At 52.1% G+C, this 14225-nt stretch overlaps 1 protein-coding gene across 10 annotated transcripts in view; it reads left to right on the plus strand.

The window, feature by feature from the left end:
- MAP4 (microtubule associated protein 4) overlaps positions 1-14225 on the plus strand; it is a 114864-nt gene that overhangs the window by 19178 nt on the left and 81461 nt on the right. For all 10 annotated transcript variants that reach the window (XR_008209370.1, XM_052695007.1, XM_052695012.1 and 7 more), the window contains exon 2: positions 2106-2159. The gene's annotated coding sequence lies outside the window, so the exon portion shown is untranslated. The remainder of the gene's footprint in view (positions 1-2105; positions 2160-14225) is intronic.

Genomic DNA, 14225 nt, shown 5'->3' on the forward strand with positions numbered 1-14225 from the left:
CTTTGAATGCTTTTGGGACTCTAAGAATGACTGCTGTGTTCCAGGTGCTGGTGTGTAACCCATTGGGAAGGAGGAGCAGCTGGGGGGGAGGCAGCAGCGCTGGTGGGAGAGCTGCCATGCAGGGCCCGGATGGAGCTGGAAGGCTTTGAGATGCTCCCTAATGAAAGCATGTGGAGCTGGTGTGCCAGAAGGGCTGAGGAACCAGAACTACTGGTGCAGGACGTGAAACTGTCTATTATAGGGGCAGCATGATGGGACAGAGCGCAAACCAGGCACTACCTGTTTTCTGATAGCACAGGTGAGGTGAAAATGAGGAGTGGGTGTGCTGTGGGATGTAAATGAAGTACAGGCAGCTCCTCCTGCCTTGTGCTGCTTTCCTGTGTCACTGATGTAAAAACAAACAGCGGGGAGGAATAAAGCTGCAGATTTGGGGCGAAGGCTGCAATGTATGAGCAGCTGTGTCAGGTGGCAGGAAATTCCCCCCGATGTTTCTGTGAATGGTGAAGTAGCTGTGGCTGACGGTGCAGCATGCGGTTCGGCCCTTGCTGCCTGTGTGGTCCTGGTGCTTCCCCCACTTACAGCACTGCGCCTTCTGCCCCAGGACAGCCCTGTTTGGTGTAAGGGAGATGAAGCATTTCCCCGTGCGTAAGGAAGAAAGCAGTGGTTACAGCTTTGGGAAGTTCCTGGGACTTGGCAGCGTATGAATGCTCTTCTTTGCAGTTTGTAGAAGCTGCAGGTTTGGTGCAGGAAGATGCGGCCTTGCCCAGGGCGGGCTGCAGCAGCTCTTGCTTCCCTGGTGTCAGATGGTGTGGTTGGGGTGGCACTAAAAACAGGATGCTTCTCATTCAGCAAGACAAATGTCTTCCCTGGAAGAGTGCTCAGCTGCCAGGGGATGGGGGCTGCTGACCCTGGAGGTGTTCAGGAACTGTGGGGGGTGGCACTGGGGGACTTGGGCATGGTGGAGCTGGGCTCAGGTTGGGCTTAGGGATCTCAAGGGTCTTTTCCAGCCTTAGTGACTATGATTTCTTCAGTGCTCTGCCACAGAAGGTGTCCGTTTGCCTTTTCCTCTTAATGTAGATGTTGTCAGCACACAGAGGGAGTCCCCGGGGCTTTGAGGCTGCAGGTGGTGATGTGGGAAAGGACCGTGTGGGTTTGGTGTATGTTTACAGCATCTGGTGGAGGAGAAACATTCATTTACTGTGCAGACAGCTCTTCCATCACTGTGTCCCTGAATCATACATGACGTATTTGCCCGCTCCCTGATGAGCTGAGCAGCTCTTCCAGCCCTTGGGAAGGGAACAGGGCCCTCAGGTTTTCCTCATTGCAGCACCCTTCCTTTAGTCCAGCCTGCAGTGGTACTGTTTGCATGGGACTCTTTTCCATGGAACATGAAGCGTGAATCTGTTGGGAGAGGAACAAGCACAGGTAAATCTGCCTAACTTTGCATTCATAAGCAGATACTGAGATGCTGCTTTGTTGAGGCTGACTTGGTTCTTACTGCGGTGAAGAACAAGCTGGGTGTCTGTCCATACACACTGAAATACTTAACTGGCTCTTCTTTTGCAGCTTGATTTGTGCTCTTTTCCACAGAGAGTTGTGTGGAGGGTACAGGAGTGCTGTTTTGGTATATATTTTTGGACTTGCTTCCCACCAAAGGAGCACGAAGTGTGGTGGGTCTCATAGCCAAGTCTTGGGAGGCAGCGCACAGTAGGGGAGGGGAGGGAAGTGGCTTCATGGAGCTGCAGTGTGCACAGAAAACGTGGCCCTTCGGCCATGAGATGGGCAGCTGCAGTGCTGCTCAGTGCAGGAATGTCCTAATTGGCCCCCTGGGGTTGAGTGGTGCCTTTGGAAAAAGCGATTGAAGTCTGAATTAGAGAGAAGATGCTCGCAGTTTTTATTGTGAGTGTTGGTGTGAAATAGCTGGACGGTGCTGCTGAAAAGGAAACCTCAGGGAGAGCCTTCTGCAGGACTGCAGCAAGGCTCCTCGGGTGTGAGGTCGTTCTGTGCAACACAGATGGTGTTCTAGACAGTCCTAATAAGCTGATACGCAAATACTTGGTAATTGTTTGGCTTCCTCTTAACTCTGCATGTATTGTGTTTTGCAGATAGGCATTTTCTGAAGATTGAAGGACCTGCTGAGGGGATCACCTGCTTTTGAGGTATGAACTGCTTTTGTTTTAATCATCCAGCATTAAATCTGTGATTAGCAGTGAAGCTGTGTGTACACTGAGGTCTCCTCTCTCCTGGGCCGCACATCTGCCATCCAGAGCTCTGGGATCTCATCATCTCCCATGGAAGCTCGCCATCCAAGCTTGGCAGAGCCCAGCTATGGCAGCTGGGGCTACGTGGGCTCTGGGACAGCCTCCTTTCTTTGAAAGGTGCTGCATGGAGAGTTCCTTGACCTCTGCAGAACGCATGGCTGACACACACTGAGCTTTTGATTCTGAATCTATCATGAGATCAGCAGTCAGGGGTGTTGGGGGGGCAGGTGTTCACATAATGTGTTTTAGTGAAGGAACTGCAAGTTGTTAGCATTGTGTGACCCAAAGGACCCGGATGGATGCTGCACTGCAGTTTGAGGAGCGTTTCTCCAGGTGCTGGGAGTGGGGTCAGCCTTTTACTACACTAATTGATACTTGTCTTCACCTTAAAATTAAAAGTAATCCAAAACTATGAAATAGAGGCACAGACCTGTCCAGAAAAGGCCAGTCTGCCATTGTAGTGAATCATAGAATCACAGGGTCATGGAATGGCTTGGGTTGGAAGGGACCTCAAGGATGATCAAGCTCCAACACCCCTCCTGCATGCAGGGCCTCCAACCTCCATATCTGATACTGGACCACTGCAATGGGACTTGGCTCTGAAGAGCATAGAGGAGTCAAAATGCAGCTCAGTTACAACTCTAAACATTAACAGCAGTCTCCTGTGACTTGTTAAAACTGTCCTGGAGTGACAGTGGCCTTGTGTATCTCCTGAGATTCTGTTGTGTGTGTGGGATAAAACAGTCCCTGGAATACCTTTCTTTATTATTTTCCTCTGTAACCGATGGGAAGAGAGGTGTGAAGTCCCAGCTCGTTGGTCAGGCTGATGCTCTTGTGAACCCATTCACGACTGAAACCAGGCTCAGCAGCAGCACCAGTTGTTTGTGCCATGTGTTGTGGCTGCCTGCCAGACTGTCTGAAGTCATCCCCTAAAAGCTGTTTGAAAGAAAGCCAAAGGAGCTGGCTTATCTCGCTCTGGGTGGGATGGAGGGGGTGGGAGGGAGGTGCCCAGGTGCCGTGCCTGCTTTTCCTTCTGGCCTCAATAAAGCTGAGGAGGTCACGGGAGGTGGGGTGTCACCTTCTCCCCAGGGAGTTGCTGTGCTAAGAGCTGAGCCCAGCTGACTGCAGAGTGGGAGAGTGCTGTGCTGTCCTCCCTGCATGCTCCTCTTCTGCACTGCTCCTTTCTGCTTCGTTTGGCTTTGGCTGCTGTGGTTTTACATCTGCTGGACTCCTTGGATGTCTTAATTTGATCACAGAATCACAGCATGGCCTGGGTTGCAAAGGAGCACGATGCTCATCCAGCTCCAAGCCCTGCTGTGTGCAGGTCGCCAACCAGCAGCCCAGGCTGCCCAGAGCCACATCCAGCCTGGCCTTGAATGCCTGCAGGGATGGGGCATCCACAGCCTCCTTGGGCAACCTGTGCCAGTGCCTCACCACCCTCTGGCTCAAAAACTTCCTCCTCATATCCAACCCAAACCTCCCCTGTCTCACTTTAAAACCATTCCCCTTGTCCCATCACCACCCACCCTCACACACAGCCGTTCCCCTCCTGTTTATCCGCTCCCTTTGGGCACTGAAGGCCACCATGAGGTCTCCCTGGAACCTTCTCTTCTCCAAGCTCAACAAGCCCAGTTCCCTCAACCTTTCCCCATAGCAGAGCTGCTGCAGCCCTTTACTCAGTTGTGTTAACCTCCAAGTAGGTTGAGGCGGTGAGTTTGTTTTCCTTTCCCTCCTTTCTTTTTCAGTTGCACAAAAACAACAGTCACAACACAAGCTGACTTCCAGAGTCCCAGGAACACTCCTGGTTGTGCCTTGCGACCTGCGTTGCTCCATGGTTTCAGGACATGGACACCAAACAGGTGTTTCCCACTGGCTGTATTCAGCAGCTAAAAATGCCTCCTGATGTAACTGATCAGGGAAAACCTCATCCATCCTTGCTGAGTGCCTGAATGAATGAAGGCAGCTTCCTCCCCAGCATCCTCTGCAGCAGCTGGGGTCAGGCAGGAAGCAGTAAGTGCTGGGGCAGGTTGGCTGTTAGCTGCTTATCAGGGGATGCCTGGGTGAGGAACATCCAGGCTTCTTTGTGAAACAAAGCTGAGAATCTGCTCACCTCAGAAAGAAATTGGTTCTTCCTTATTTGATCAACTGTTTGGACCAAGTATGGTTCTGCAGTGTTAATCTTCCAGGCTGGATGTGGCTCTGAGCAGCCTGGGCTGCTGGTTGGTGACCTGCACACAGCAGGAATGGAACTGGATGAGCATCGTGCTCCTTTGCAACCATTCTGTGCCGTGATTCCCTGCTATCTTAAATCACAATCACGGACTGGAGCTCTTGTAGCTCTCCGTTTCATTTGGTTATTGCAGTGTGCTTAGGCGGAGAAAGTACTTCTAAAAACATTTCCTGCTGGATTAACTTCCATTTTTTGTGTAACTGCTGGAAGGAAACATGCACAAAACCACATCTTTAGGATCAGTTTCATTGGTGAAGAGCAAACTAGGTGGAGGCTGCTGCTGACATCACTGCATAGGAGTGAGTAGCTGCTTGCTGTGCAACGCCCTGCTGCATCCTGCACAGAGCTCTGCCCGCAGACAAGTCTGCCTGGGAAAGAACAGCCTCTGCCTTTGTGCCAGGCAGGTGGGACTGCTGGTCCTGCTGGGGGTTGGCAGGTTGCTGCTGGGGGGCTGCAGCCTTGTCTGTGCCTTTTGCCAAAAGGATGGGGGGAGCTGCGTGCTCTCCTTCTGTTTGGAGGCTTGAGATGGAGGCATAGCCTGGATGTAAGAGAGAAGCCCTTGGAAGAAGGCAGTGGTGTGACATCAGCTACGGCGTGTGGTTTCACTTCTGAGAAGAGATGTGGGCAGAACTCTGTGTTATAATCTATTTAGAAAAGGGAAAAAAAGGTGGGGGAAGGGGGTTGTTCACACCATACTGAGCACTTACCTGTTTGGTCCCTTGTCTTTCTCTTTCTGGATGGGAGCTGCCCCTGTGGGCATTGGCTGCTGCAGCTGAACCTGCCCTGTGGAACCAGTCCTTCTCTAAGGCAGCCAATAGCCCTGATAACACTGCGTGGAGACCTGAAGGGTTTTATTGATCTCTTTCACAAAAACTCTGCTTTTGTTCCCTAGCCAGTGCCTTGTTGTTCTGCTATAGCTGGATGTATTGCTGTCAGGAGCACGGAAACGTAAATACAATAACAGCCAAACTGCAGCAGCTACTCCCTTCCTTCTTGAGTGACTTCCTGCTCGTGCTCTGGGAGGTGGAAGCTGCTCCTCTGCATTCATGAGCTTCAGAAATTGGTGTTGTTCTCCTGCTACCCTTCCATTGGGCTTCAGAAACCGAAGGATTGGAGCAGAAAGTAATAGTTACTCTCATATAAGTGCCTGAAGTCCAAGAAGCAACTTGAGGCCTCGTGCTGGAGCTCCTTTGGTGCTGCCCTGTGCCCGAGGGTGGAGCAAATGCTGCTAACAGGGCGTCTTATAGATGGAGTCATTCAGGCTGGAAAAGACCTATGAGATCATTGAGTCCAGCCATCAACCCATCAGCTTTAACCAAATAACCTGAACCTTTAACCAGATACCCACAGGCTGTTAGAGCTGAACCAAGCCTGCGTTCTGCTTGTGACGTTTGAGCAAGGTGCATAAAAGAGTAACTCACACATTGGAGCAATGACTGCATTCCTTCCAGGCTTAAGCTTACATGTGTTCCATACTTTAGAGAGCTGTTTCATGAATGTAGGTCCACTTGTTCTGGTAACTTACTTCCTTTTGCACCTCCCTACAAAGACAGGCTGAGGGAGCTGGGCTTGTTCAGCATGGAGAAGAGAAGCTGCGGGGTGACCTCAGTGCAGCCTGCAGTGCCTGAAGGGAGCCTGCAGCCAGGAGGGGAGTCAGCTGTGTGCAAGGGGAGATGGCAGCAGGACGAGGGAAATGGTTTGGAGCTGAGGGAGGGCAGCTGGAGGTTGGATGTGAGGGGAAGTTGTGTGCTGTGAGAGCGGGGAGGGGCTGGAACAGCTGCCCAGAGAGGCTGTGATGCCCCGTCCATCCCTGGAGGTGTTGGAGGCCAGGTTGGATGGGGCCCTGGGCAGCCTGGGCTGCTGTGCAATGGGGAGGTTGGTGGCCCTGCATTGGTGGCGGGTTGGAGCTTTGTGATCCTTGAGGTCCCTTCCAACCCAGCCATTCTGTGATTCCCTCATACCTAATGCCAGTCGCTTTCTTATCTGGGCATGTTTTTTGTTATTAAAGCTGCATCAAGATAATGCAGAGACTCAATGAGTGAGACCTGGCTCTGATTGGCTCAGGGGGTTGGGCTGTCCGAAGAGCCCAGCGAATTGAGTTGGATTGTCCTCAAGCCATGAGCTGTCATGTTAAAAAAGCAGCACAAGACTCTGAGCAGACCAACTTTCTGGAACAAGTTATGTATCTGCAGTTCTTTCTTGCATAACCTGCCGCTTCCAGTGCTGTGAACGTCTCTCGCTGTGCTGACGCCGCCGCCGTGGCGGAGCAGAGCGCTTCTGTGATGCTCTTATGGCACGCGGCCAACTGCGTGACTGGACTTAGCTCAACAAAAATCCCTGGGATCTTCTCTAAGAATAATCATCACGTGAGAGCAGGAGCACTGCTCTGCTTTGAGGGAATTGAAACGGCCTCGGGGTGGCCCAGCTCGGGGGGATGCGCAGCGCTGTGGGGCAGCAGCAGGGCCTGCTTTGTAACCTTGTGCTTTCCTCCCTGTTCACTTTGTCGGTCCATGATGACACAGTGCTTTCAGAATGTTCTATTTTATAATTCAAGAGTCTGCTAAGTATCCTTATGAAAGGAGACAGGAGCGTGCTTGCTTAGCTTTGAGTCTAGCTGTGTTTGATACCAAGGCTTGGCTTGCATCTTGCAGAGCTCATATTGTGGGCAGTGAGGGCAGAGGAGCGCTGGTATGGGATGCGCAGAGGGGTGGTGGGCATGGGGGGGTGGGATGGGGGGTCTCAGAGGTGTCCTGTGCACTGAATGACTCTGTGTTCATTACAGGGCAGTTGGAGCAGGCAGCCTTAAAGGTCCCTTCCAACTCAGACCGTTCTCTGGCTCTGCGTGCAGTTGGGTGACCTTCTGAGCACTCATCTCCCTGTATTTTCTCTCTTCCCCTGTGGCCTGGGAGGTGCAGAGCCTGCTGTGGGTGCCGTGGGTTCATCAGCGGCTCCAAGAAATGCCTGTGTTCATCCCTCTGGGAGCTTTATGGCAGCTCGCAGGGCCTTCCCCTGCTTTGCTTACAGTGCTGGAACAAAACTGGCCGTTGCTTTGAAGCTCTCTGTAGTGGAGTGCCCCTTTCTCTTGGATCATACGCAGGCAGTACTTACTTCCCAGGCTTCTAGCAAATCCCTCCACGAGCTCTTATGGCCAAAGACATCAGTTCCTCACGTGCAGCTCCTCAAGCAGCGTGCTTCCACCCTGTGTTGGGATTGCTGCTGATTTTGTCTTTCTCACTTACGCACAGGCATAAATATCCATTCTAAAAGCAAAATCGAAGAGCATGGGCTGTGTTCTGATGGGTTGTGCCCATCCCTGCAGGCATTCCAGGCCAGGCTGGATGTGACTCTGGGCAGCCTGGGCTGCTGGTTGGCGACCTGCACACAGCAGGGGGTTGCAATGAGATGAGCATCGTGCTCCTGTGCAACCCAGGCCGTTCTGTGATGCTATGGAAGGAGTTTGGCAGTCAGCTCTTCATTCTGAAGCTACCAGTTCTGTGTCTTGATCTGCAGGTTCTTGCACTGTATAATTGCACTGTCAAGAGAGGTGCTTATTTAAGTGAAGTAACTGCTCTAATGTAAGGAGAATTATTCTGTGTAGGTAAAGGAGCAAAGCTGGTCTGTAAGCTGAGCTCCTGGGAGTTGTGTGTTGGTGTCGGTGTGGGCCTGGATGGAGGCACTGCAGCAATGGTGAACCTGCAGTGTGTCTCTGAACGGCCACTGCTGTCACTGTGTGATCGTGAGCTGTGTCACAGCTGGCTTTGTGGTTCCACTGTTTGCAGTGCATTGTTTGCCACACAAGCAGCACTGGAAGAAATCGTCTTAAAGTGAGAATAGAGATCCTGACGTTCACACGAGGCCTGTTACTGGGGAGCAGCACACGTGGGACGTGGAGCAGGAGGGATCCCGAGGGGCAGACGTGGGGCTGTGATGGAGATGAGCTTTGCGGCGCCGCTCCTGGGTGCTCGCGGTGCTGGGGAGCAGGAGGCTGATCTAAGAGGTGAGCAGCGAGCCTGCCTCCCTCTGCTCCCAGCAGAAAGGGCTGCAGGAAAAGTCCAAAGCCATTATTTTCTACTGCTCGCTTTCAGTGAGATGGGAGCTGCTTTCCTTTCTGATGCATGCGCTATTAAAGGAAAGCAGCTGACGGCAACAGCTGCTTGCCTCGCCTGTTTGGTTTGTGGCTTAGCAGGCAGTGTGCAAGGCAGAAAGTGCTTTGGGAACAGCCACAGCTCTCCTCCCCTGCACCCCCCTTCCTTGCCCGCTCCCTGCCAAGGGAGGCAGGATGGTTCCTGCTGTGATTAATGGGGCTCTCCTTGTTTGGTGCGGCCGCCAGAATCCCGTCCTCTGGGGGAAGCAGCCGAAGGCTCCGGTTGGTTTTCTTTCTTAAAAGAGTTAAGGAAGAAAAAGAAGAAGAGAGCTGAAGCTCAGTCTGTGCAGAGGTGGGCAGGCGCCTGTATTTTCCTTAGCTGGGTATTTATGGCTCTGCAGATAACACACCGACCTTTTTTGGGCTCTGATTTCAGTGCTCCTGGGTCGCTGCTCAGCGAGACGCTTCAAAGTCCCTCGCAGTTATTATCTATGAACTCATCTTCCATGTGGCTTTTCTGAAGGCCAGCCAAGGCCATTAATCCCCACCTTTTAGTGTCCGTAATCCCTGCTGGGGCTTAGGGGAAAGTTATTCTTGTACTGCCAGCCACGCTGCTCTGGGAGAGCATCTATCCTGCTGTAACTTAAGGCAAGTTTATTAATGGGACTTTTTATCAGCTTGGAAACCGTACAGCTCATAATGTAGCAATCTGACTTGGACAGCCTCACCCCTTCTTGCTGAGTGGTTAATAGGGAAATTGCCCAAAGGAAGGAAATGAGGAGGCTGGTATTCAGGCCTGTGGTTGCTAACAGCAAAACGCTCTTGGAAGGCACAAATCTGCCATGTATTTCTGAGGAATGGGAGCAGGTGAAGCCGGGCTTGGAAGGGGTCTGTTGCACTGATGCTGGTGTTGTGTCACTCTTCCTCTTCGTGGCCTGGTGCTCCAACAGCCTCCTGGCTGTGAGCTCTGTCTGTGGCCAGCTGGATGCACACTCATCCTCATACGTGTGCTGCTCTTCCTGCCGTCCTCATTCAAAGACTCCTTTTGGTTCCAGCAGCTTCTCCAGCCCTCAGGATGAGTGTGGGTGGAGCTCCTTTGGGCTGCTGGCCTTGCAGGGGTCCAGCCTTGCCCTGTGGGTCAGCAGTGGTCAGCCCAGCAGTGGTGCTGCCCCTCCACTGGTACGCATCATGGGGAGATTCCAAACTGTGCACCATTGCAGTAGTGCAATTTAAGCCTAATTCCCATGGATGTGGTAGAATTAATCTCTTAAATGCCCTGAATTTTCTTTCTCCCCGAGTTCTGTGACCAGAATTAGGATTTTCAAGGCCAGATGGCAAAAGTTGCTATCTTAGCTTTGCTCAGCTGCTGAGGGGCTGATGGGGAGCATTATGGCTCCATGCCGGTCCTTCCCAAGCATCTTTCTGGGTGCACTGCATGGGGTTACTTCCTTGCACAGAAGAGAAGTTCTGAGAGAAGCACCTCTTCACCCTGAGCAGAGAGAATACAAATGGAGCCCCAGAGGGAGTCCAGCAGAAAACTGACACTCAGAGTCAGTACAGCTGTCCGTGCCCAATGGGCTTCCTGCTGAGATCTGGGGAAGAAGCAGGGATCTGGGCTAAGTGTTGTGTTCAGAGAAATGCTGCTTCTGGATATGATTGCCCTTGAGTCCCAGGATGTTATCTGAGAGAACAGGAGCAGCAAGCAGGTAAGTCCTGCCTCTGCAGGTTCTTGAGCTGCTCTGGGTGCTTTTCGAGCAACAACTGGGCCTGTTCCATGACCTCCTAAAGCAATGCTTTGGGAACGAGTTCTCAAAAGGAAGGACACGAATGTACAAATACAACCTGATGCAGCCATCTTTGGCTTTCGTGAAAGTCCACTAACAGGTTGGCATAGGTACTGTGTCACTATAAAAGGACCCTTTTTATCTTGATGAAATCCAGTGCTCCAGATTTGGATAACAAATTAAGAAACTGCACTTATCCAGAGTGCTCTGAGAATCATGAACTGATTTGGAACAGGTTGCCCAAGGAGGCTGTGGATGCCCCAGCCCTGCAGGCATTCAAGGCCAGGCTGGATGTGGCTCTGGGCAGCCTGGGCTGCTGGTTGGTGACCTGCACACAGCAGGGGGTTGGAGCTGGATGAGCATCGTGCTCCTTTGCTCCTTTGGCTGTTCTGTTCTATGATAAGATTCTGTGATGTGCACAGAGCTGCTGCTGCGTGCTGCCTGCACTGCTCTGGTGCTCATGGGCAGTGCAGCAGTGCAGTATTCTTGCCACATGTGGATTAGAAGTCAGCTGTACCCACATGGAGAGGCACTGCATTTCCCTTCATCCCCAAGTGCTTTTCCTAGGTAAAATTTGCTCCCATCTTTAAGCTGCAGGTTTGTGTACGTTTCTGTGCAGGGAAAAGGTGAGCAGTGAGAAACTCGCATCCATCTTGTGTGTGTGTGTGTGTACATACATATGAAATTCCAGCTCAAGGAGGTGACCCTCCAGAATACTACTGACTGTCCTCATAGTTACACAAGTCAAGTTTTTCCTGTTGTATCATCTTGTGGCCTCGCGCTGCAGACAAACCGAAGCTGTTGGAGACAGGTAATGACTTGTGGGTCTTTTGAAGCAGCAGGAGGAAGGCCTGTGTGTGTTAGCAGGAATGCTGGCCAGTCCATTGCAGGCCTAGCTGGCACTCCACGGGCTAGCTTCATAGCACCTAAAGCTATGGGACCTCAAGGATCATCAAGAAGATCCAACCCCCGCCACGGGCAGGGCCACCAACCTCCACATTTCATAGCAGCCCAGGCTGCCCAGGGCCCCATCCAACCTGGCCCTGAACACCTCCAGGGATGGAGCATCAATTATTCTCAGTTTGCATAAGTGCTGAATTCAGACTTTATTTTTAACTCCTTTTACTTAATTGGGGAAGAAACAAAGGAGGAGGGAGGCACACGAGGCGGGTGCGAGCGCAGCGATCCCTTGGCATCTCAAAGCACTGCAGTTTTCTCTCTGTTCATAGCAGGTCTGGCTGCAGTTGTCAGTTTGTGCATAGGGCTTCCATAACTTGGAGGTGTGCAGCATTGCTGCCCTCGCCTTCACCTCTCTCCAGCAGCTGACCATGAGTGCTGTGCAGGGCAGCTCCTGCCCAGAGCCTTGGAGCCCTCACGCTGTCCTGGGACACACACTGCATCACCAGAGAGCTGCTGTTCTGCAGAAATCTATGGCAAGATCCATCCCTCAATGGCAGCTGAGTTACATGTCAGTGAGCCACCTTTCTCATGATCGGGGATCACTGTTAAAGCGTGTTCCTAAGGCTGCTGCAAAGCCTGTTTTAAGCGGGCAGCACAGAGCACTGAATTCCCTTGGAAGAGTAGATGCAAGTGCAGGGATGGAAGGTGGAGTGATGCTGTGATCTGTCCCTGCTGATACAAGGTTTGCATTTCTTGGACAAGATCATGCTATGTCACAAGGCTTTTGCCCTGGAGATGCTGGAGCAGCTTTGTCATCTCACCGCTGTTTGGTTTTTACGGCTGTTAATTTAAGCATCAATTTACATAGGCCTGAGGTCTTTCAGTAACAGCAGCTGTTAGAACAATCTGCAGAATAGCCAGATCTGGTGAGATTCCTGTTTGCATTTGGGAGCTTTTCAATCCTTGCCATCTCACGGGTTGTGTGAATGTGTGCTTTGCAGGTCTGCCTGATGTGAAGGCGGGATGGGCTGCAGAGCTGGTGGCCGAGTCGTGCTGTGTGCTGTTGGGACAGGGTGGTCCCTAAGGGCCTTGCAGCCCCTTGGTCACTGAACACATCAGGCTGCTCTTCCCAAAGCACTACAGCACTTGTCCACCTTGCTTGCAGCTTAATTAGAGCTCAGTGCAGGCAGTGGGGAGGAGGTGTTTGCTGACCTCTGCCCGCATTGCAGCCTTCCTGGAGCTCGCCCAGCCTCCTGCCCAGCTTTCCCTATGGATGTGGATGGAGTACAGGCTGCCCATGCTATGGGTGTCTGAAAAGCAGGAAGGAAGAATTTGTCTCAGATCTCCAGAAAAGTGGGAGAACTTTCCCAACACATGCAGATGCCAGGAGACTGATGTCTTACTTTGCTAATTAGTAAACTCAATTCACTAATTTACATGCTATCTGAATAATTGTGTATGGCAAAAGCGTGCGTCATTAGCTTCATTAATGCTTTCCCGAAGGAATTTGAGTTGATGGAAATGTTTGGAACTTATGGAGCAGAAATGTTTGTTATGGGCTCATCTGCAGCCTGGCTGTAGAAGCTGCAGCTGGTGAAAGTTGAAGGCAGGACACGTTTTGGAGTGCAGTCATCAAGTGGGAAGGGGCCACGGCCAGGCTTCTGCTCAGACTCCGTGCAGCTGATGGAGTTTTTCCTCTTTTGCCTCCTCCTTCTGCTTTCTTGGTTCTACTTCCTTTTTCTGACCACGTTTTTATTTTCCTATCCAAAGCACACTCTGACGTGTTCCTCCCACAGCTTTACCCCAGGCACTGGTTTTGCTCGCACTCCTCCTGTTCAGATGGCCTCCAGCTGTCCTCTCCCAGGTGGAGCAGCAGTGCTTGGAGCAGCTGCAGCTCGCTTCCTTATCTGCTTGGGTCCACGTTAGGCCCTGCTTCTGCAGCAGGAGTAGCTTCAGAGTGTGTGCTGTCATCCAGAGCCTGCTGGGTCTGCTGTGCTGCCAGGGCCCTTGGCTGCAGAAGCTCAGGTGAGAGTGGCAGCCTAAGCTGAGGGGTGTGCAAGTGGGGAGACAGCAGATGTATGGAGAGGAAATGGAGCAAGCTGCACTGCCAGCAAGCAGTGGTGGCTGGAGCTCTGTCTGCTCTCTGAAATGCTGTTGACAAGCACAGCTGTAAGCCTGTCTGAAGTGAGAAGTTAAAGCGCTGCGTTTATCTTGCATGGCCATAAGCTGATTGTGAAGGTTTGCATCAACTCATTGCTTTACGCTTCCTGGCGTGTGATTCAGTGGCTGCTTCCTGCCAGGTTCCCATTTTGAGCTCATTGCAGGTTGGGCACCTTGCTCCTGCTGGGGTGGAGGGACCAGAGGGACCTCCAGCCACGGCCGTGCTGCAGCTCTGTGATAACTTCTGTTAGGAGTGTGCTGTTAAAGGACCTGCATCTTGCTCTGAGAAGGATCCTGTAGTAATCTGAGTATTTCCTGGGAATGGGAACATGCACAGGGATGAACCCCGGATCCTCTTGGTGCCCATCCGTGGAAGGTGAGATGGCAGCAGTGTGTCTCACCGCCGTCCTTTCTGGAGGCAGGCATCCTTTCCGTGTGACTGCTGCAGCTGGGCATGACTTAGCATCTCTGCTCCTTCTGCCTCGTGGAGCCCCACAAAGTGCCCATGGGAGCACAGCTAAGAAAAGCACTGAGTGACAGCCCCAGCCCTGCTCTTCTCTGTGGCGAGGAGCTAATTTTAAAGGGTGAGGGGATCTGCTGAAACAATACACCTGCTGCCAACAGATCAGTGTGTCAGCACCTCCTTAAAGCAAAAGCAGGAGCGGGGCAGTGGTGCTTTGTTGCTGTTTTCACTTAGCCGTACGGCGCTTGTGAGTAGGTGGTGCCCCTTGCTATGGCTGTAGGGAGGCCGTGCTGTGAGGGATGCTCTGCACCCAGCCCTTCATAGGACCACAGGTCAGAGGGAT

This window comes from Tympanuchus pallidicinctus, unplaced genomic scaffold, assembly GCF_026119805.1.
Source record: "Tympanuchus pallidicinctus isolate F22 unplaced genomic scaffold, pur_lepc_1.0 scaffold3, whole genome shotgun sequence".
Taxonomy (NCBI): domain Eukaryota; kingdom Metazoa; phylum Chordata; class Aves; order Galliformes; family Phasianidae; genus Tympanuchus; species Tympanuchus pallidicinctus.